This window comes from Humulus lupulus, chromosome 5 (genome assembly GCF_963169125.1).
Source record: "Humulus lupulus chromosome 5, drHumLupu1.1, whole genome shotgun sequence".
Lineage (NCBI taxonomy): Eukaryota > Viridiplantae > Streptophyta > Magnoliopsida > Rosales > Cannabaceae > Humulus > Humulus lupulus.
Window position 1 is genome coordinate 213,651,174 of NC_084797.1, and position 23,585 is coordinate 213,674,758.

Consider the following 23,585-nt stretch of genomic DNA (forward strand, 5'->3'; position numbering starts at 1 on the left):
GAAGCATATAGTGGCCCATATGTTTGCTAGATATATAGATTTTGCCAAATAAAATATTCATAAAATGATATGTTTTATTTGGGTCCATTAGAAAATGTAAAGTTTAAATTCCTCTATAGTTGGTGGTTCCACTTGTGAAAGCTCATTTGCTTTGCATGACTATAGTGGGCCTAATCAATTAATAACAATTAATAAAACGAATGATTAAATTTCTGTCTTTTGGATCGTGTATGGAAGTATGGGGGCCTTCGTAGTGGGAACGACATACTGGACCCAACCCTCCTCCATGCATGCGCAATTGTTAAAGCCCATTTGCCTAAGTTGGACTTAATTGCATAGGTTCATTATAATAGTTAAACCTAAAATATTGATTAGCAACAAATTAATTCTAATTTTATTGAATTTGTTTCAATGTGACACTTTAGAATTAATAGATAATTATAGCATTTTGGTGTTAAAAATTTAATTTTTCAATTTTTTGGAGAATCAAAGTCATTAATTTTGGAACATAAATAATAAAATTACTATTGTTATAATGAGCTTATTTTAGGAATTATATTCGATCTCCACCATTGGTTTAACAAAGTCAATAACTTAATGGGGCCTCGAGACGCTTTGATTCGCCCCCCTACAGAAGGTGTTCATAAGTTATTTTGACAAGGTTAGATTTCGAAAGATAGATAATTATAGGTCAAATTCTACTAGACTCACCCCTACGGTGACTACTAAGACTAATTCTATGATTATCGAAATTGTGGTCTAGCTCATAAAATAAGAGATTTTGTTTTCTTATTTTGATCGAATAGTAGGTTGTTAATAATGGTGTCCATTATTAAATAAGTTTACAACTTTATTTAACTAGTGGTATTTTTTACTCTCGCCAACCAGGACATGGATATCTTAGATTAGTTAAACACCTAAAGGAATAGAGATTTGATTATTTTGGTATTATTTCTCATATCTTACATATTTTTGGTATATGTTGTGTTATTTCTTGAAATTTGTGTGAATAGAAGTTTTATTGAGAGGAAGTGATTGCTTTCTATTTTATTGATAATTGGCAGTTTTAAGTATGGCTATGTCTACTCTCAATTTTTGATGGAGAAACTCACTGCAGAAAACTTCCTTAAGTGGAAGCAGAATATCAACACAGTGTTGATTGGTGACAACTCCAAGTTCGTCATGACTGAGGAATCCCCAGAAGTTCTAGCTGAAGGAGCTCCCAAGTTTGTAAAAGATAAATATAAGCATTGGTAGGTGGCTAACAACAAGGCGATGTACTACATGTTGACTAGTATGGTCGACACTCTCAAGACAAAGATGGAGACTGTTGAGATGACCTACGAAATCATGGATCAGCTCCAAGACATGTTTGGTGCCATGTCAGCACAGACTCACTTTGAGGCCACCAAGAAATATGCCAATTCTCAGGTGGCACCATCTCCACACGTTCGTGATCAACTCAACTATGATCTGATGCAGCTCATGAATGAGGTTCAAACTTTCGACTCCATCATGGGTGGACCTAGTAAAGGAGGAGAAAAGAGAACTACTACTATTGCTACTGATCTAGTTAAGGCTGAAGCTAACCAAGCTTCATTTTCGAAAGCTTGAAACAAGAGGAAAGGTGGAAAAAAGGACAACCTCAAGCCTGCAAAGCTGAATGCACAGACGCCTAAGGGGATAAATAAGAAAAACAAGAAAGGTAAAGATAAGTGATTTCACTACAAAGAGAAGGGGCATTGGAAATGAGATCGCCCCAAGTTTCTAGCAGTGAAAAACAAAGGTAATGATCATAGTTTATTTATCTTAGAAACATGTGTTTTAGAGAATGATAAATTCGTTTGGATTGTTGATTATGGATCTACTAACCATGTTTGTTACTCTTTATAGCTTCTTGAATCGTGGGAGGAAGTGGACGAAGGCGGCTTAAAGCTTAGAGTTGGGAACTGAGCTTTTGTTGTGGTCCAAGCTAGAGGAAGAACACGTCTGAAGTTCGGAAATAAATTTTTAATTTTAAATGATGCATTTTTTATTCCGAATTTTAGTAAAATTTTAATTTCAGTTTCCATGTTGCAAGTAGAACGATTTGTTATAACTTTCATAAGTTTTAATATATTTATTTCTTTCAATGGATCAAAATTTTGTATTGCATGTTTGCAAAACAGGCTTTATATTCTGTGACCTAACGAACCCCTCTCTCTTAACAATTATTTATTCAAAGTAGCTAAACCTAGGACCAACAAACGTCAAAAGACCAAAAACAATAGCATGACGTATTTATGGCATTTGAGACTAGGTCACATTGGCTATGATTGAATTCAAAGACTTACAAAGGATGAGCCTTTATGGAAACTCACCAAAGGTGAATTACTTGTCTGTGAATCTTTTCTAGAAGGAAAACTGACCAAGCGTCCATTCTCTGCAAAGGGTGATAGGGCCAAGGAAACACTTGAGCTTATTCGTTCAGATGTTTGGGGACCTTTGAATGTACAAGCCAGGGATGGCTTTGAGTATTTCGTCACTTTCATTGACGATTACTCTAGATACTCATGTCTTTACCTAATGCATAGGAAATCAGAAACATTTTCAAAGTTTCAAAAATTCCTAGCGATGGCTCAGAACCAATTAGGTAAAATGTTAAAGATCTTGCGATCTGATAGGGGTGGAGAATATTTGGATATGAAGTTCCAAGATCATTTAACTGAACTTGGGATTTTATCACAACTTACTGCCTCAGGTACTTCGCAACAAAATGGTGTAGCAGACCGTTGGAACAGAACTTTATTGGAAATGGTTAGATGCATGCTTAGTTACTCAATTATACCAACTTCATTCTAGGGACATGCAATTGAAACCGCGAACGAAATTCTCAATGTCGTGTCGTCTAAATCAATCCCCAAAACATCTTTAGAACATTGGAATGGTCGTGAACCTAGTTTACACCATTATAGAATCTTGGGGTGTCCCGCCCACGTTCTGAGGAAAAATGAGGGAAAGCTAGAACCGCGAATTGAAGTTTTCATGTTTGTTGGCTATCCTAAAGGTACTCGGGGGGGACTTTTCTATAGTCATTCAAAAATGAAAGTGTTTACTTCTACGAATGCTACTTTTATGGAAAGTGACTATGTCCAAAACTTTAAACCACGTAGCAAAGTAGTTTTAGAGGATATGGTTAAAGAATTGGCTCCAACCAATGTTCCATCGTCATCAATGCAATTTGATGATGAAATTCCCACTCTTCATGTCTAACCGACGCAAGTCGATTTAAATGAAGAAAGTAGCACTATTCCTGAGCAAACAGTCACGGAGCCTCATCGTAGTGGGAGGGTTTCTAGGAACCCAGTTTGCTATGGTTTGGATGGTGAAACCAATATGGTTGTTGGTGACACTAGTGATGTTGATCTGTTGTCTTTCAAATAGGCAATGGATAGCCCTGAAAAAGAACAATGGCTCGATGCTATGAAACAGGAAATGGAGTCCATGTACTCAAATTCAGTCTGGGATCTTGTGGAAGCACCTAGTGACTTTAGGGCCATTGGGTGCAAGTTGATCTACAAGAAGAAATGAGGTTTTGATGGAAATATCAAAACTTATAAAGCTCACTTAGTGGCAAAGGGTTATACCCAAAGAGAAAGCATGGACTATGAAGAAAATTTTATTCCGGTAGCCATGCTCAAGTCCATTCGCATCTTCCTATCCATAGCTACCGCTCTCGACTATGAGATCTGGAAAATGGATGTCAAGAAAACTTTTCTTAATGGAAATCTTGAAGAAGTCATTTATATGGATCAACCAGAAGGATTTAAAGTAGCTAGACAAGAAGGAAAAGTTATCAAGTTGAATAGGTCCATCTATGGACTTAAGCAAGTTTTTCGTTCCTGGAATCTTAGGTTTGATGAAATAATCAAAACCTATGGTTTTGAACAAAATATTGATGAGCGTTGTGTTTACCAACTGAAGGCAAATTAAATAGTGGTATTCCTGGTTCTTTATGTAGATGATATCTTACTCATTGGAAACAATGTTAATTGTCAGATGTGAAGAATTGGCTGAACACTCAATTCCAGATGAAGGATTTGGGTGAAACAAGTAATGTTCTAGGTATCCAAATCATTAGGGATAGAAAGAGAATAGACTCTTAGCTCTATCTCAAGCAGCTTACATTGATAAAGTGCTTGAACGTTTCTCAATGAAAAATTCCAAGAAAGGGTGTCTACCGTCTCGCCATGGAATTCATCTTTCAAAGAAACAGTCTCCCCAGACTCCTAAAGAGGAAGATGAAATGAGAAAAGTTCCTTATGCATCTGCAGATGGAAGTCTAATGTATGCTATGTTGTGTACTAAACCAGATATCTACTATGCAGTGGGAGTAGTGAGCAGGTATCAGTTAAACCCAGGACCAGAACATTGAATAGCAGTTAAGAATATCCTGAAGTAATTAAGACGGACTAGGGATTATATGTTAGTCTACAAGGGTGGTGTTCTGAACCTTGTAGACTACATCGATTCAGATTTTCAGACTGATGTCGATGACATGAAGCCTACTTCTGGAATAGTATTTACTCTCGGGGGTGGAGTTGTGATATGGAGAAGCGTAAAGCAGTCTGCAATCTCATAATCCACCATGGAGGCTGAATACATAGCTACGTCAGAAGCAGCTAAGGAAACAGTCTGGCTAAAGAAGTTGTATTCGATTCTTGGTGTTATTCCAGATATGGATAAACTGCTTGTGTTGTTTTGTGACAACACAAGAGCGATAGCCAACTCAAAAGAACCTCGAAGTCACAAGAGAAGTAAGCATATAGAAAGGAAGTATCACATTATTTGAGAATATGTGGCCAGGGGAGATTTGAAGGTTATGAAGATTGCATCTGAAGACAATCTTGCAGATCTATTTACCAAGACACTACCAGAAGTTACATTTTATAAGCATATGAAGGAAATGGGATTAGTAGAATTAAGGCATTAGTTTTAATTAGTGCAAGTGGGAGTTTGTTGGGGTTTTATGCCCTAATTAAAACCCAATTTCTTCGTAATATCATTTATTATCAATAAAAGAATTGAAATCATTTTTTGACTTGGTCAATCACTTTGCTCACATGTTTTATTTTCATGATTACTTGTTTGATATAGACTTTTATTAAATACCGATCATATAGCTAATCGTATTTATAGTGACGTAATCACAGTGGAATATAAATATGATTATATGTTCAAAAGAAATTAGTCCTAAGATTAGTCAGTGAGGATTTACACTGACTTGCCAATCTATGATATGATCCACTTACACATCGCAGTGTTATGTTCTTTCAAGAACATTAGCAAAGTAGATAAGATCAGATGTATTTGTTACATCAGACTAGACCGATATTGACAGTAGATAGGATAAGTAAACATACCGTTATTATCTATTCTAGTCATATAATATAGTTGACCATAGGTCAATTCAATCTCAATTCTGAGTGGTTAGTATTCTAACTGATTTTTTTTATTTGAGTTCTTTGACTTGTTCCTTACCAGCTTACCCTATGGACTAGCCCATACTTACATCTTGAGAACTCGATAGTATAATTGAGTGGGAGTGTTAATCATAGATATGAACATCTATAGCTTCTGATGAAGAAGTAAAACGATTATGTTTCTTTTAGTTTGGTTCAATGTGCTAAATGATAGAGATCTCATTTCAGTAGTTAATATTAGTTTACTGAAATATCATTTACAAGGAACTAAGTGTTTTAAGGATAAAATACAATGAGGGGTAAAACGATATTTTAATCCCATCTCATTGTACACCGTCCATAGATGATTGAGTGAGAATTATGGTTGTAGCAATGGATAATTAATAATGTCTCCATATTTGTTATAGAGCGTTCTATGAATTCAAGAGTGCAATTCTGAGTTTTTAGTGGAGTCATGATGAATTAATAAGTTAGTAAATTTATTTGTTAGATTTATGATAGTTTATTGGAGCTTGATTTCATAGGCCCATGGTCCCCACTGTACCTTGGATAAAATCATCTAGATAGTCTCAATTAATTGATTTAATTATCAATTAGAATTATCAAAGTTGACCAGGTCAATTTTGGATAGTTTCACAAAGTTATGTGATTTAGAGAAGAAAAGAGAAATTATGGCTGATTTATTAATTAAGATAAATTGGTATCTAAATTAATAAATAATTTTAAATCAAGGTTCAAATTATAAATAATTAATTTGATAGAGGATTTAAATAATCATTTAATTAATTATTCAATAGAAAATAATACAGGACTTGATTTTAAGTCCAACGGGTTTATAATAAAATAGAAATTTCACGGGCCTAAAGCCCATGAGAATTTTGACCTAGGGCTATTAAATGGCTATTATTTTATTGATTATTTAAATAAATAGATGACCTAATTGAGCCTATAAAATAAATGTGAAGTGAGAGTCGAAATCAGATTTATGAAAAAACAAGTTTTTTAGAAGATCAGAAGATCTAGTAGAATTTAGATTCTCTCTACAAACATAAGTCCTTTTATAAGCCTCATTATTCTTTTGTCTTCTTCTCTTTGTATCTATCTCATGTGTTAAGAATTTCCCACCCTGGTCTAGGTGATTCTAAGGATACTTTGGAAGGCTGTGAAGAAAATTGAAGAACGATTCAGTTTCTTGGTAATACGACAGAAAGGATACAAGGGTTAGAGAAACTGAAGGAATGACTCATTTATTCCGCTGTGTATAATGTAAGTGTTCTTATCATTATTTTTGTTTGAATTCAATTTTAGAAACATGTTTTAGGTTTTCTTATATTAATTTATTTAATATAAGATTTACATGAAAATAAACAAGATCCTGTATAAGTTTTCCCAACAGTTTTATCAAACCCCCACTGAGTTTTCCTTGAAGTGGTCTTTGTCTAATAACTATGACTTGAGTGACGTTTTTATAAAAGAATAGAATTAGGGCGCGCTTTACATTCATGAACATCATCAGTAACCTTCTTTGAATCGTAAGATTCAATTATCTGAAAAGAAGAATTAGCCTTGTTAGTGGACCATGAGTGTCAAATTCAGGATGACATATTTTTTTCCACTTAGTTATAAGATTGAATAAATCATATTTACCTTTCTTATTCTTCATAATTTCAGTGATTATTTCACGCTTGGTTGATAAGATTTCATTCTCATAAAACTACTTATCATATATGTGTCCATATTTAGAATGGATGGCCTCCCATATATCATATGCAGATTTAAGGTTTTGTAGAGTAATTTTGGTCTCTTTATTTACTGATTGAAGCAAATAATTGTAAAGACCCGACTAACTAAAAGATCTCGGACCTTTAAAAACTACTAAAACATACCACTATCTTTTGGATATATACATAAAATAATAGACTTAATTATAAAAATCCAAAATGTGGGATCCCATTGTTATTAAATGGAATGATAAAGCAAACAAAACTTTTATTTTAATTGTTCAAATACTAAATGCAGAAAACATAAATACATAAATAAAAAGACTCAAAGGTCAACGTCATCCGCGATCGATTCCATCGGTCCATTTCTTTAGTCCTCTCCCAATACACATGCCAAAGCCACCTAGAATCTGTCCTGCCTTCCATGTTCATTTACCTGCACCATCTAAATAAAAAAGAATGAGCCTAATGCCTAGTAAAGACAAACTACTAAAGCATAACATAAAACATAAGACGTAAAAACATAAAGGAAAACACATAAGACTACAAATTAATGGTCATTCACTCAATACTGTAGAATGTGATAGAAACCATCGAGGTCATCTTGCTACTATTTAGAGGTAGGTTTAAACACAACTATAGTCTATGATAATGATAAAAATATCGGGATTTGCTTATTTGCTATCTAAGCAACCATATTTCCCAAGTGACTACAAACATAAAAACAACATACATACATACATACATACATAGCACATAAAATCTAGCTTATTCTCCTTACCAAAAACCGGGGTATTGAAGATAAGTGTGGGATTGGAAACTCCTAAAACCGAATAGTAAAATCATAAGTTTCCTAAAGAAAAGAAGATGAAAAGAACATCTAAACCATCAAGATAAGAACTTACCGAAAACCTGAAGTTTCAAGAAAATCAAACACCTAACCAAAAGTCATTATAACAAGTTAGGATTTGAAGAAAAAGAAAAGAATAAGAGGAGCTATAATGAACTAAACCCGAGGATAAAAGTACCTTGGATTGCTTAGAACTTTGATCTACACCTCAATACCGAGATCACACTCTAGCTTACTTCCCAAGTGTTTAGAAAAGCTTAGATTTGAAAGCTTTTAACCCCAAAACCCTAGTGTTTCTCTCTAGAATGATGCAAATGGCTGAGTGAAAGGTCCTATTTATAGAATTCAAGGAGTGAAACTAGCTCCCTTTAAAATGAATAAATAAATGTATATAAATTGAATTTTATGCTCAACAAATGCCCAGAACTCGACCAAAATTGTTCAAGAGCAAGTCCAAGTTGTTGAGGGCTGCTTTTAGCTTGGATTCCACGGATTTTAAAAAATAGCTGAGGGAGCCGATATATCGCCCCCTATAGGCGATATATCGCCTGCCCCATATTCCCGAGCTTCTGTGGTTTCGTTCGTGCGAAGTCGACATGTCTTTTCGTATCAATCTTGGGCGATATATTGGCCCCTATAGTTGCGATATATCAACTTACATTGATATATTAAACACATTTTGCACACTTTCAGCACACTTGAAGTTGTTTAAAGTACTTTGACTGAGTAATACGAAATCCTAACATCTGAGGGAAGGCTCTAAACTTCCTAGGTTTATCCTTGATTAATTTATTAATCTAAAATCCTTAAATCCTTAATAAATATACATGTGACAAATGTCACATTCTTAATTATTCTATCTAAACCTTAGGTTATAATAAATAATATTTCTAGGACCAGCTATATTAATCAAACCTTATGATAAAATTAATATTTCTAAATTATAGGCTAAACTTACAAAATCCATAACTATCTCTATGAGCTTCCAAATAATTCCCGGCTTGAACCAATAACCACAAAAAATAAAATACTACAGCACAAGCTACTACTATCTAACTAAGTAAAATTGCGAGACGCTACAATAATACCTTGCCATATAATTTATCTTCAACCACTTGACATACTCAAACTGATCGTTCACTAAAGCTTTTATTGGTGGTTCTTGAATTGGTGGTATTATAACAACTTCCATCAAGTTATCTCTTACAAATAATATATCTATATCATGTCTCCAAAATACTACATTTTCATCATTAAGTTCAATCACTATATTGCAATTATTTTCAGACATTTTAACTGATAGAAATAAAATACAATAATATTACTATTTGAAAAAATATCAATTATTTAGAAAGTAAATATGATGCATGAATGCAACAATTGAAACACATAAATAAACATTTACTTTTCCAGGATAGCTCAAGGCGTTAGAGTTTCCCCAATGCATGAAACCTCCACCTACGCTCAGGTGGTAGGGAAGGCTCTTGGTGTTGAGAGCATAAGAAATGAGAAGAAGAGTGCTGGAAAGCATGGAGCTCAAATAGTGATGCCTCCATTTATTGGACCAAGCAAGAAGAAGGAGTGGAGGACCCGTCCACTATGTTCTCGGTGCACGAGGCGTCATCTGGGAGAATGCCGAGCAAAGGCATGTTTCTTATGTGACATAGTTGGGCATTTCAAGAAGGATTTCCCAAGGCTAAGAAAGGATGAGCAAAATGGGATGGACAGCTCAACTACAGCTCAAGTGTTCGTTCTGATGCAGTCAGAGACTGAGACTGAGACTAGTTCCTCAGGGGTGGCAGGTCAGCTTTCTAGTTTTGATTTTTGTATTATGATGACTGGTTTTGGTGCCATGTTATTTCTTTGTTTGTTACATATAGAGAAGTATAAAGATGATATGAAAATCACATGGTTATGTTATGATGGGAATGCGATACTGTATTGGTGATTTAAGAGATGAGTTAGGTTATAATGAAAATGACTCATCAATGGTTTTGATAAAGTTGGTTATGACTGTCTTCAGTATGATCCAAGATATGGATTAGTTAAGTAAGTGTGGGGCAATACTAATTGCAAGGAAAATAATAATAACTCTTGAGCTTGAGAGTGGGAAGCCTTGTGGTAGTTGGCATTGTGCATGGATTTTGTATGTTGACAACATCTGTATCTAGAGCTAGAGATCTATTGCAGGAGGATGCAAAGAACTCCTAGCTAGTGTGGTGGATACCACTTAGATTGTGCCATCGGGGTCAGGACAGACTGGATTAGTCTGTAAGTTTTTGGATGTGCTTCCAGGGGATTTATCAGGATTACGTTCACATAAAAAGGGATAGAATGGTGACTGGAGTAGTGACAGGGATGGAATCCAGTTTAGGGCACTATTTTGAACGGCTTTAGCAAAGTTGTAAGATTTAAAAGACTTAGTTATTGGATAAGGTGGATCTTTGATCTAGTTAGTACCAGCTAGAGATCAGGGAGAAGAATATGCAGAAGACTGCTTTTATATTAGATAAGAGCACTTGGAGTGCTTGATGATGTTCTGAGAATCTGGTTAATGCCAAGTTGTTTTATGAATTAGATGAATAGAGTATTCAAGGATTATTTGAATTGGATTTGTGATCGTCTTGGACAATGGTATTGTGAAATATTTCCTGCAGAGTCTTGCCAAGATCAAGGAACCCCTTAGGGGCAGAAGTTTCCTTGGATGGACAGGATATTACATGTACCTTGGGAATTTTTTTTGGATCTTCTTGCAGATCAGAATTAGTTAGTAGGTTGTTATGACACCTCAGTGACAGGGAAAAGTGATGGCCTATGCATCATGTTGGTTAAAGGATCTGACCAAAATTAAAGTAGAGTTTCTGGTGGGCCAGGTGGCCAGCTTTATGTTTGATATTATCATTTTGGAAAGGATCAAAGGAGTGGCAATTAAGTAAACTGCAGATAGGAAGGTTGAGTGAAATGTCTTAGCTGGATTAGCTAAGCGTTTTTGCAGTGTCAGGTATGGGTTATTATGGTATAAAGATCAGATTTGGAATCCGACGGACATTGGGATTGATAGGGAGATTATGGATGAATCTCATGCTACTCTCTTATTCTCTTCATATAGGCATCATGACAGTGTACTAGAGTTTGAAAGCTTTATATTGATGGCCTGGGATGGAGAGGGACATATGGTATGTGTGGCAAAGTTCCTAATCTGTTAGCAGGTCAAGACAGAGTATCAGAAACTAGTATGACTATTGTAGCCTTTGAGTATTTTATAATGGAGATAAGGAAACATCACGTTGGGTTTCGCGGTGGGCTGCCCAGGATAGTGGGCCAAAATGAGTTGGAATTGGGTCATTATGGACTAGTATTCTAAGTGAGTTCATTTCTATTAGTAAGGACAGGTAACACAGCTGATCAACATTCAGATCTCTATGTGAGAGAGAGATAGATCGCCTTCATGGAATCCAAAGTCTATCTTATCAGATGAGGACTCAGTTTTTACTTCCAAGTCTTGCGGAAGGTTGCTGAAAGCCATGAATATATAGATGGAATTTAGTATAGTTAATTATCCTCAGACTGATGGTAAATTAGAGAGTAAGTTATCCGGTTATTGGAAAGGTACCTTATGAGATGAGGTATGATATAAAATGTTTATCACTTGTTCATTATAATAAGATGGGTGAGCTATTATATCTGGATCCTGAGGTAGTTCAGGGAATCATTGAGATTATTAGAGGTTAGAGAGCTTGGATGCTCGCTTCTCAGAGTAAATAGAAAAGTTATATTGATTTGAAATGCAGGAATGTGGAATTCCAAGTAGAAGATTGTATCTTCCTTAAAAGTATCACCATGGAAAAGGGTGAGGAAATAAGGGCAAGTTGAGCCCTAGATTAATATGAACCTTTGAATTCTGGATAAGACTGGTCAGGTTGCCTTTGGATTGGCCTTATCATTGGCTCTATTAACTGTATACAGTGTATTTTATATTTTCATGTTGAGGACATGGGTTGGAAGGAAACTCATGAGTTGAGTTATGAGAATATGGAGATTGAAGCTAAAATTATCCTTTGAGGAGTAGCCAGTTTGGATTTTAACAAAAAGAATAAGGTTCTGAGGAACAAAGTTATACCTTGGATTAAGGTATGTTACAGAGACAGTGAGGCCGAGGGGACGACCTGGGAAACTGGAATCAGTTGTGCGGAATTCTTATTCTGGGCAGTTCAGATAAATTTCGAGGACGGAATTTATGTAAGGACGGGATAGTTGTAATGCCCCAAAATCCCTAATAAGGTTTAGGACCTTGATAAGGAGGTCGGGAGGGCAATAATTGATTTATTATATTATTAAATGATTATATGCATGTTTATGTGAATTATATTATGATATGATGATAAATGCATGCATATGGGTGCATTTTTAATTATAAGGGCATTTTGGTAATTTGGCCCGTTCAGGGCGTAGTTGTGCATTTTCATGCATGTGGGTGAATTATGAATAATACCACATTATATGTAGATTTGTTCGAGCCATTCAGCATGAGATGATCTTTGAATGCAAGTTATCGGTTTAGTCATAACGGGGTTAGTTTCGGGGCTCGAGTTGAGTCTCGGGGTAATTTGGTGATTAGAACATTGCCGGGAATTAAAAGGTAATGGTATGTGATTTATTAGCCTTTGAGAATATTGGGAGTAATGGGAATTGGAGGACGTTAATCATGATTAGCAGGATTAGATGGGAAAGGACAATTTTGCCCTTGGGGACTATTAAGGAAATAAGATAAGCCTAGGGGCATTTAGGTCTTTTCACCCTAAAGATAGATATAACTTTGAGAAGGTTGTGGAAAGTTAAGAAAAAACAAAGCATCTCCTTCACCTTCTTCCTCTTCATCCGTTTATCATTTTCTTCTTCTATTCTTCTTGAATTTTGAAGCTAAGTTTGAGGATTCAAGTGTGGGAATCAAGGCTTGAGGTTCTAGGCTTGTGTTCAGCTATTGAAGAGGGTTTAATCTTGAGCTTGAGGTAAGATTCAGCCATAAAAATTTCTGGGTTTTACTCTGTTTTGAAGTTAGTTTTGAGTTAGAACTTTTGATTATAGAATTGAGTAATTGGTGTGGTTTTTGGTGGTTCAAAGCTTGGGTTTTGTCGTGGGAATGTTGATTGTGTTGTGGGGATGCTTGGTTTGGATTTGGAGATGTTTGAGTAAGTTTTGGAAGGATTAAAAGAGGGAAAAATGAGGTTTTGATGGGAGAAAACAGGGGATTTTGCTAATGGCCAGGTAAGGCCGCAGCGCTTGGGAGGCATGCTGCGGCATAGGGTGCAGGAGCTTAAGGCTGGCACCAATATTTGGGAGGCGGGCCGTGGCATGGTGGATGTAGGGCTGCGGACCTTAAGAGCATTTTTGGCGAAAATTGAGTTTTTGGCTTGGGGAATCAAACCTTAGGCCTTGGGATCGTTCCTACTACCCGGTTTAGTAGGATTCGATGTCCCGGAGGCTAAGTTTTGGTCCGAGAACCTTTTGTGATTGATTTTATCGATGGAATCCCAGGTTTGGTTATGACTAGGTGACCGCTAAGGGATTAAAGGATTGATCGTTCTCAAGGGTCGCTCATTTGCTATTTCTCGTTCGAACCAGAGGTAAGAAAACTTCAGCCAGTATGTGATGCACGGGAAACATATGGTTAGAGCATGCCATGAATGTTGAATATGAGATTGATCAGAGCTTGAGTCTCTGTGTTTGTGCATGGTCCTAATTATTCTAGCAATTGTTAAGTAAGCATGCTGAATGCCCTACATTCAAATATTTGACATATGATATATGCATGGTAGCATTGCTTACTTATGTGTGGCACTGACTTACTAGTCAGAATCAGAAATGGTGTCAGAACTGGCTGTGAAGCTGTGACTTACTAGTCAAGTTCGATAGCGGTACTAAGCATTGCTCGTGTGTTATTGACCTATGAGTCAAGAGCGGAATAAGCATCATGAACGCAGAGCCGAAAAGATTAGATCTAATCGACATCTGCATTGAATGACTCATCATGAGCATTAATGCCGGACTGACCTCAAGTTCGATGAAAACTAAAAGCGTTTGTCTAGTTCTATGACTAGTTACTCAGACCTAGGGCCAGAAGGTCCAGGTGATCGTATCATCACATGCCTAAGGGTACGGAACCCACACTAGTGACTTCATGAGCACTCTTTTGATTCATGTTAGTGACTTGCTTACCCGTCACTCATCTAAGGGTGCAGATCCCATGTTAGTGACTTGCTTACCAGTCACTCATCTAAGGGTGCAGATCAGATGTTAGTGACTTGCTTACCAGTCACTCATCTAAGGGTGTAGATGAGATGTTAGTGACTTACTTATCAGTCACTCATCTAAGGGTGCAGATCCCATGTAAGTGACTTGCTTATCAGTCACTCATCTAAGGGTGTAGATCCCATGTTAGTGACTTACTCCTCAGTAACTCATTTGATTTGGGCTATAAGCCTCAGCATGGTTATCGGAACCTCAAGTGTTAATCAATCATTTATTTAGGATTGACTTGATAGTCATCCATAGAGGAGGGCAGGGCCCACAACAATCATTATTTGCACTTATTTACATGTGTGATTAAGGCTAATATTGCTAGGCATGCACATTATGATTTGATGATATGTTATTACTATTCATGAGCATATTGAGTTTTCTTGCTGGGCTTCGGCTCACGGGTGCTATGTGGTGTAGGTAAAGGCAAAAGAAAGCTGGACCATCCTTGAGTTGGAGAGCTTAGGTGACGATGTGTACATATTCGGCTGCTCGACCACCATGGCCGAGGGTTGAAAGAGGAACTAGGGTTAAACCCTATTTTGCCGCTTAGGTCGGCTGGTTGTAAATATTTTGTTGTAATTAACCTTTAAATTATATTTTTGGGATCCCACTGTATACAGTAAACATTTTAGTGAAACGTTATATCTTAACCAAAAATTTTAACCCTAAATCGCTAATCATACTTAGTTACATGATTATGCCCAAATGACTCGATTAGCGAGTTTAGTACTGTTTAAAATGCACACCGTAATGGTCCCTAGAGTTTAGGGCGTTACAAAAGCCAACCTTGGTATTAATATGTCTAGAAACCTTCCTTAGGGGGAAAGAAACAAAGTCGTCGAGGTACTATTCATATCTCACAGTGTTGTACTAATAATGGAGACCATAGGTCACATTGAGATGTTCACCTTCTCCCACCTACTATTTTAGAAATAATGTGTTTTATTAAACTAATCAATTAATTCTAAATTAATTACTAGTTTATTAATAACCTATGAATGTAATTAATTACAAAATACATTTAATTATAAAAGAGTATATTTCTACAATTAATGTGATCTAGATAATTAACCATTACATTCATCTAACTTTACTAAAAAATTTTTTTTTAAAAATAAAGTTGGATCTTAAAGGAGTATAAAATTATTGTCTTTATTATGGTGTCAGTTAACATGTTTTAACTAATTTAATACTTAGCAGTTTACATGCAATTAATTTCTCCAAAACAATTCACATAAACAATTAGGACAATCCTAAATAATCATGTTTCTAAAATATGAATGATTAATGAAAAATGTGTGGGGTTTCATGAATGACATGTAATTGACTAATGCATGATCATGTTATCAATCAAACATCAATTAACATTTATTTAAATAAACAAATAAACAATAAATGATTAACTAGGTAATATTGGGTGTTTCTAAATTTACAACATTTGAAAAAATAGAAATAAAAATTTCAAAAGTAGCTTTGTTTTCAAGACTCCAATAATGTTTCTCCTCTCTTTTAGGCTTTCTTGCAAATCTTTAGGAATTTTTTAGGCCCAATTTTATAATTAGAAACTAACTTTCAAATTAATTTATTTAATTAAAACTAACTTTTAATTAAATAACTATTTATGTCATCTTTTTAATTTAGTTGAATTTAAATAATTAAAGAATCAAATTCAAATAATTATTTAAACTTAAGATAAAATCTAAACCAACTAAAAAATATTTTATTTTTCTAATAAAAATAAAATAAGATAATTAAAATTTTAAATTCAAATAATTTAAAATTAAATAAATAAAAGATAATAGCACAAAATTAGGATCTAAATTGGGCACCAAGAATGGTGCCCTAGATAACTAGGGTCGGCAGCATGGAGGAGCCACAGGGCTTGGGTTAATGGCTTTCACATGTAGTAAGCACAACAACTGGCTGGGCATGCAGTGGGTGCAGGGGCGTGGGCATGCAAGTAAACGAGTGCGAGTGCGCAGGCACAGGGGCGCGGGTGCGCAGGCGCACGGGCACGGGCTCGCAAGCGCACGGGCGCGGGCTCGTAGGCATGCGGCGGTGCGCAGGGAGCCGCGACTCGAGGTGATGCGTGCGGCTAGGGCTCGGGCCATAGGCTTGGGCCCTTCTTTCTTTTTTTGTGTACAAATTTTAAAAATACATATTTTAGAAATAAAATTATACAAAAATCCTATATGCCCTTTATGGCTTTCACAAGATCTAGAAATTCAAATTCTTCATCCAATAGCTCCATATAATTAACAAACCATCATTCAACCATACATTTGAAAAACATATCCCTCCATTCAATATACATATCAAGATATATATAAAAAATGCAAGAAACTCACACATCATTTAATATTTATATATATATGTGGAGTGTTCTGGTACCAATTGTTAGTATTCAAAGAACAATTCAGAGATACGCAACGGGGAATGGGCCTTTTTTTTCTTAATTATTAATATCATCCAAGATCATTCACACACACACACATATATGTATTAATTCACATACAATAAAATTAGAGATTACCTCTTGTAGCCTATCAAGTGTCATCAAATATTTTTGTATAAAATCAATGATCTTCCTATCCAATTTTTTAAGACTCACACCTTGATCTTCTAGACCAATCCTCAAACACACAAGGATGTGTGTGGGCATGTAGAATTCAAAAGGTTGATTTATGACTCTCTAGATGTACTCAACACACAAGATCTAGAGAGGTTAGAGAGAATAGGAATTGAATAGTTTTCAGGTTTAGGAAACTTCTGGTTCTGACAGAGAGTCTGTGTTAAACCATAACCTTCTTTTTGGGTTTATTAAGATAATTAACTTATTTAATTAATCTTTATTTTATTAAAATAAAACTAATCAATTATAACCTTATTTAATGATTTAATTTAAATCATATTTAAAAAGAATAATTAAATATATATGTAAATAAACAAATTATTTGAAATTCAAAATTCAAATCCCTAGGATATTAGGAAATATCCCTGTGTGGAGCCACTCACTATGCAATACAATGAGTGAAGTGAGCCACATTAGGCTTTTCCCTAATTTTCTTATTTGTTTATTTAATTAATATTTAAGACAATATATTTATCCCAAAATAAATACCAGTTAATTCAAAATTAAATTTATCTTAAAATATCAGTTTTAAATAATTAAATAAATATCTTATTCTGAATAAGATAATTATTAATCTCTCTTTATATATTAATCCAAACAAGATTAATATTTATTTTAACCTATAATTTTTCAAAATAAAAACTATACGGTTAAATAATTAATTCATAACTAATCAATTGTCCATAACTATCACATAATTATTTCATTGCCCTGGAAAATTAATTCCTTTGCAATGAAGTCCTTCTATCTACAAATCTTTCTTTTGACATCCTTACCCTTGACAGTGTAGGACAGAGGTGATCCGGAGACCATAGACCTATAATACGAAGCTCCAATAAACCATTTATTAATTAAACTCTTTAATCCAATAATCTTATTTATTAATTCCATGATTACTCCACTATAAATATGGAATTGAACTCTAATTATTTATAAAATTATATTTTCAGAGTTTTCGTTTGTAGTCCATTGATATAATCAATAAATGTAGTTATGTCCTCCATTTATTAGTTCGATAATTAAAGCTGGTCAAAATTACCGTTTTACCCTTCTAATTACCTCTTGATCCTTAAGTACCAGTAATTCACTAGCAAATAATTAATCTATAATCAGATTATAGATTTGAGCTCAATAACTATTCAGTTCCAGAATTAACCCTTAAGGGAACCAATATTTGTTCCGTTAGGAAAGTATGGATTCCATTATAGTAATTCATGTTCCCAGCCATTCATGATATTGAATCTCCAAAACAAAAGTAATTATCCTCATTGTTCTAAGAAACCTTAACGAGTGAATCAAAAGATCCAATAAACACAAACAGGAGTTCTTTAATACTCAGGATTTAGACTGATCTACAAATGATCATCTATTATGATAAGAATCAAATCTCTATGTCAAATGACAAGTTTATAAATATAATAATTCTTATCAGTCCTGTCAAATATAATCTCTATTATATACAACACATTTACTAAGATGTCTATCCACATCAGTAATCCGAATCTAGATCACTTACATCCCGTATACTTAGTAAAACACACTAGTAACCATTCATTAAATATTTCTTACTTTAATATGTTACTGACTATTTTATTCATTATATATTATCTTAATTATCTCGTACTAATACTGTTGGATTTTCTTATACAGGATCTTTATTTATTTTCATGTATATCTAATATTAAACAAATTAATACGAGATAGCCTAAAACATGTTTCTAAAATTGAATTCAAAGAGAAACAAAGAATAGAATACTTACAGTATATGCAGCGGAATTAAAGAGTCCTTCCTTCAGTTTCTCTAACTCTCGTATCCTCTCTGTTGCAGAGTATTATCAAGAAACTAAACCGATCTTCTATTTTCTTCACAATCTCCCAATGTATCCTTAGAACCACCTAGACTAGTGTGGGAAATTCTCAACACATGAGATAGATATAGAGAGAAGAAGAGATAATAACAAAGTGGTTTAGAAAAGGACTTGTGTTTAAAGAGAATCTAAAACTATCAAAAAATCTGACTTGTGACTTATCAAACTTATGTTTTGACTTCTCTCTAAGCACTCCTTTTATAGACTCAATTAGGCCATTTAATTTAATTAAAAAATCAATAAAATAACAGCCATTTTGAAGCCCTAGGTCGAAATTATCATGGGCTATAGGTCTGTGAAATTTCCCATTTGATTATAAGCCCATTGGACTTAAAATCAAGGCCTGTATTATTTTCTATTGATTTAATTAATTATATAATTATTTAAATCCTTTATCAAATTAATTATTTATAATTTGAACCTTGATTTAAATTTATTTATTAATTTAGATACCAATTTATCTTAATTAATAAATATGCCATAATTTCTCTTTTTTTCTCAAAATTCGACAACTCTGTGAAACTATCCAAAATTGACAGGTTAACTTTGATAATTCTAATTGATGATTACATCAATTAATTGAGACTATCTAGATGATTTTATCCAAGGTACAATGGGGACCATGGGCCTATGAAATCAAGCACCAATCAGTTATCATAAATCTAACAAATAAATTTACTAACTTATTAATTCCTCGTGACTCCACTATAGACTTGGAATTGCACTCTTGAATTCATAGAACGCTTTATAACAAATATAGATATGCTATTAATTATCCATTGTTACAACCATAATTGTCACTCAATCCTCTATAGACGGCCTACAATGAGATAGGACTAAAATACCGTTTTACCCCTCATTGTATTTTATCCTTAAAACGCTTAGTTCCTTGTAAATGATATTTTAGTAAACTAATTTAATTACTGAAATGAGATCTCTATCATTTAACACCTTGAACCAAACTAAAAGGAAACCATCGTTTCACTTCTTCATCAGAAGCTATAGATGTTCATATCTATGATTAACACTCCCACTCAATTATACTACCGAGTTCCCAAGAAGTAAGTATGGGCTAGTCCGTAGGGTAAGCTGGTAACAAACAAGTCAAAGAAATCAAATAATACAATCAGTTAGAATACTAACCACTCAGAATTGAGATTGAATTGACCTATGGTTAACTATATGATATGACTAGAATAGATAATAACAGTATGTTTACTTATCTTATCAACTGTCAATATCGGTCCTGTCCGATGTAACAAATACATCCGATCTTATCTACTTTGCTAATGTTCTGGAAAGAACATAACACTATAATGTGTAAGTAGATCATATCGTAGATTGGCAAGTCAGTGTAAATCTGGTGCACTGAATAATCTTAGGACTAACTTATTTTGAACATATAATCATATTTATATTCCACTGTGATTACGTCACTATAAATAAGATTAGCTATATGCTCGGGATTTAATAGAAGTTTATATTAAAAAAATAATCATGAAAATAAAACATGTGAGCAAAGTGATTGACCAAGTCAAAAAATGATTTCTATTCTTTCATTGATAATAAAATGAGATTACAAAGAATTTGAGTTTTAATTAGGGCATAAAACCCCAACAAATACAAGATCATATTCTCATGAATGAATAAGGACTTTTCTTGATATTATCATATATAGTTTATTGACCTGTGAAATTGGCCTACGGTCGTATGTACAGTATAAGACACCTTTTGAACGAAATAAATGAAATAAATGACAAAGTACGATTATCTTAAATAAACACACAAGAATTTTATAGTGGTTCAGCCCTGTTCAGATGAACAGTAATAACCTAATCCACTTAGCTTTTAGTATTGAGTCACTCGACAATTACAAGTACAAACTGGTGAGTTCACTCGTCAGTAGGATTTTCTCGCAAAATTCCAGAGCAAGAGATCATATCCAGAAAAGAGAGTAAAAAAAGAAGTCCACTTAAAGGAAGCCCTGGGTCCTTTATTTATAGTACCCAGGGGTTGTTACATGACCAGTCATACTGGGATCGTGGTTTGGCACACAATTATCAGGTAGTGGAGATATGTGTCCACCTCCCCATGATCATGAGATCATGGGTCTTCTCGTTGTTTCTTTAGATTTTGGTAGACAATGCACGATTGAAACTTCTGGGAAAATTTTAAGTCTCTGTCGGTATATGAGACTTAGGTGCTAGGCCTGACGACTAAAGCTTGGGTGCTGGACCTGTTGATCCTCTGGGTGCTAGGCCTATTGATCTTTTGGGTGCTAGGCCTACTGATCTCATTTTGAACGAGAGTGATTATTTCTCAGTGAAGTGTACTTGGGGGTTTAGACCAACCACCCCATGAAAGATAGGGTGGGCTGACCATCCAAGTGGCTCTTGGGCCTGCTTAGGTTGACTACCCTAGGGTTTCAGGTCAGGTCGACCGCCCCTAGGGGTCCTTGGGTAGATTGAGGTCGACTACCCTAGGGGTTGGGGTCAAGCCGACCACCCTCGGGGTAGGGGTCAGTCCGACCACTTCTAGGCCCTTGGGCCTACTTAGGCCGACCACCCTTAGGGGTAGGGGTCAGGTCGACCACCTCTAGGAGGTTTAGGCTTGATCAACTTTCCTAGGTCTTGGACCTATTTGTTTTTCCTGTCGGTCTTTTCTCAATACTTAGTCCTTTTTCCCTGAAAAATTTCCCCCCAAGTTTATTGCAATGTTTTCAAAATTACAATAAACTTGATCCTGGCCCGAGAAACATATCGTAGCAGTACTCAAATAGTCAAGTCCCTGAAGACATTACACAGTACTTTTTTAACTATCGATACTTTGCTCGGTACAAATTTTTCAGGAACAATTAGTAATTCCTAAAAACAATTAGGTTTTTCAAGGAAAATTAATTTCCTAAAAATCTAATATATTTTTCAAGGAAGTTTGAAATCCTAAAAATATAACATATTTTTCAAGGAGTTTTAAAGTCCTAAAAATATAATATATTTTTCAAGGATATTAATTCCTAAAAATAAAAAATTAAAAAAATATTTTTCAAGGAATTTTAATTCTAAAAATTAAAAATTAAAAAAATATTTTTCAAGGAATTTTAAATATTAAAAATATAAATATTTTTCAAGGAATTTAAATTTTAACCCTATTAGATATTTTTCAAGGAAATTTGAATTCCTAAAAATAGCTTGTCTGCCTGAGAGGTTATAAGTAGATAATCTTCCTCATTCTTGCTCCATGCGCCACTTTAAAACAGATCCAAGTCTGATTTCTCCAGTTCCTCATCAAACTCAGATCTTTGGTAAGTACTTTCTTCTAATCCTCACATCATTTTATTTAAATGTGCTTAGATTCATAAGAAACACTTTGTATTTTTGAGGAATTTTTTTCTGAATCTTCTTGCTCTGTTGTGTCATGATAAAAAATAATTGACCTTCTTGAATCAAGATTTCTCTGTAAAAGTCCTTAGTCTGGGCGATTTCCAGGGATGCAAGATCCTAGGTCGAACACTCAATAGTCTTGGCGATTTCTGGGACTCTAAACCTGGTGCCTGCGATTTCATGGGATAGGCCCAATTTAGGCCGAGCACCTCCTTGGCGGTCCAAGTACCTCCTTGGCATGGGCCGAGCACTCCCTTAGAGCTTCACAGGCCAAGCACTCCCTTTTCTTCCTTAGGCGATTTCCAAGGATAGGCCCAGGTTGGGTCGAGCACCTCCTTGGCATGGGCTGAGTACCTCCTTAGAGCTTCATAGGTCGAGCACTCCCTTTTCTTCATTTAGGCGATTTCCATTGATAGAATTAGGGATAGACCGACCACGTTAGGGGTTCATGGGCCGAGTACCCCTTCCCTTAGGCGATTTTCAAGGATTTAGGGTGGTCGGCCCAAGCATAAGCCGACCACCTGGGATCCTAAAAATATTCTGGAGACTTGAACGGTCCTTAGGAACTTTTCTGAAGCTTACTTCCTTGGGGTAGTCGGCCTATGCTTAGGCTCACTGGGTCGACCCCCATATAGCCCCTATATATAATTTTGCTCCTCATTTCTTCATTTTTACTTTTTAGTTCATGAACATGCCCCCAACTGTTGGCTCCATTATGCTCATTTAGTAACTTTAATCTTTATTTTTCTTTTGTTGCAGATGTCCAGATCCTCTTCATCAGACAAGTCGATAAGTGAGCTTACTCTCCAGAAGTTTTTGGAAAGGTTGAAAAGGATTCTTCCTCATTCCGCTCTATACTTATTTAGTAAGGAAGATTTCTTAAAGAGGCATTGTCCAATGGAGAGAGTGAAACAAACAACTCAAAAACCCTATGAAGATGATCCTTAGAGTGTCAGGCATATTACTCAGGGCTCCTCGCTGGGCTCTTCTCAGATTACTTCTCAGCATAGTATGCCCCGTGGCTCCCAAGGCACCCAAGGCGCACCTTAGCTAAGTCATTATTCTCAGCGGGATAGGTCAGGTTAGCGAGAACCATTGCAATGCCCTTCGAACCAAGATACTAGTCGGGTTCCCCATCAATCTTCTTCTCAGCAAGACTATATCGAGGGCTCACGTTGCCATACTACTCACCCTCAGGAGCGCCCCATTTATTGATTCCATCCTAAGGTAGTTCGCCCTCATTCCAAGAGCAAGACAGTCTCGCCAGCTGAGCAGCAGAAGAAGAGACGACAAAAGGAGTTCCATTTATCATATTCTAGGGCCACCTTCACCAGTGAGATCATATGGAAACTGGTTGAGAAGCCTCGCCCTG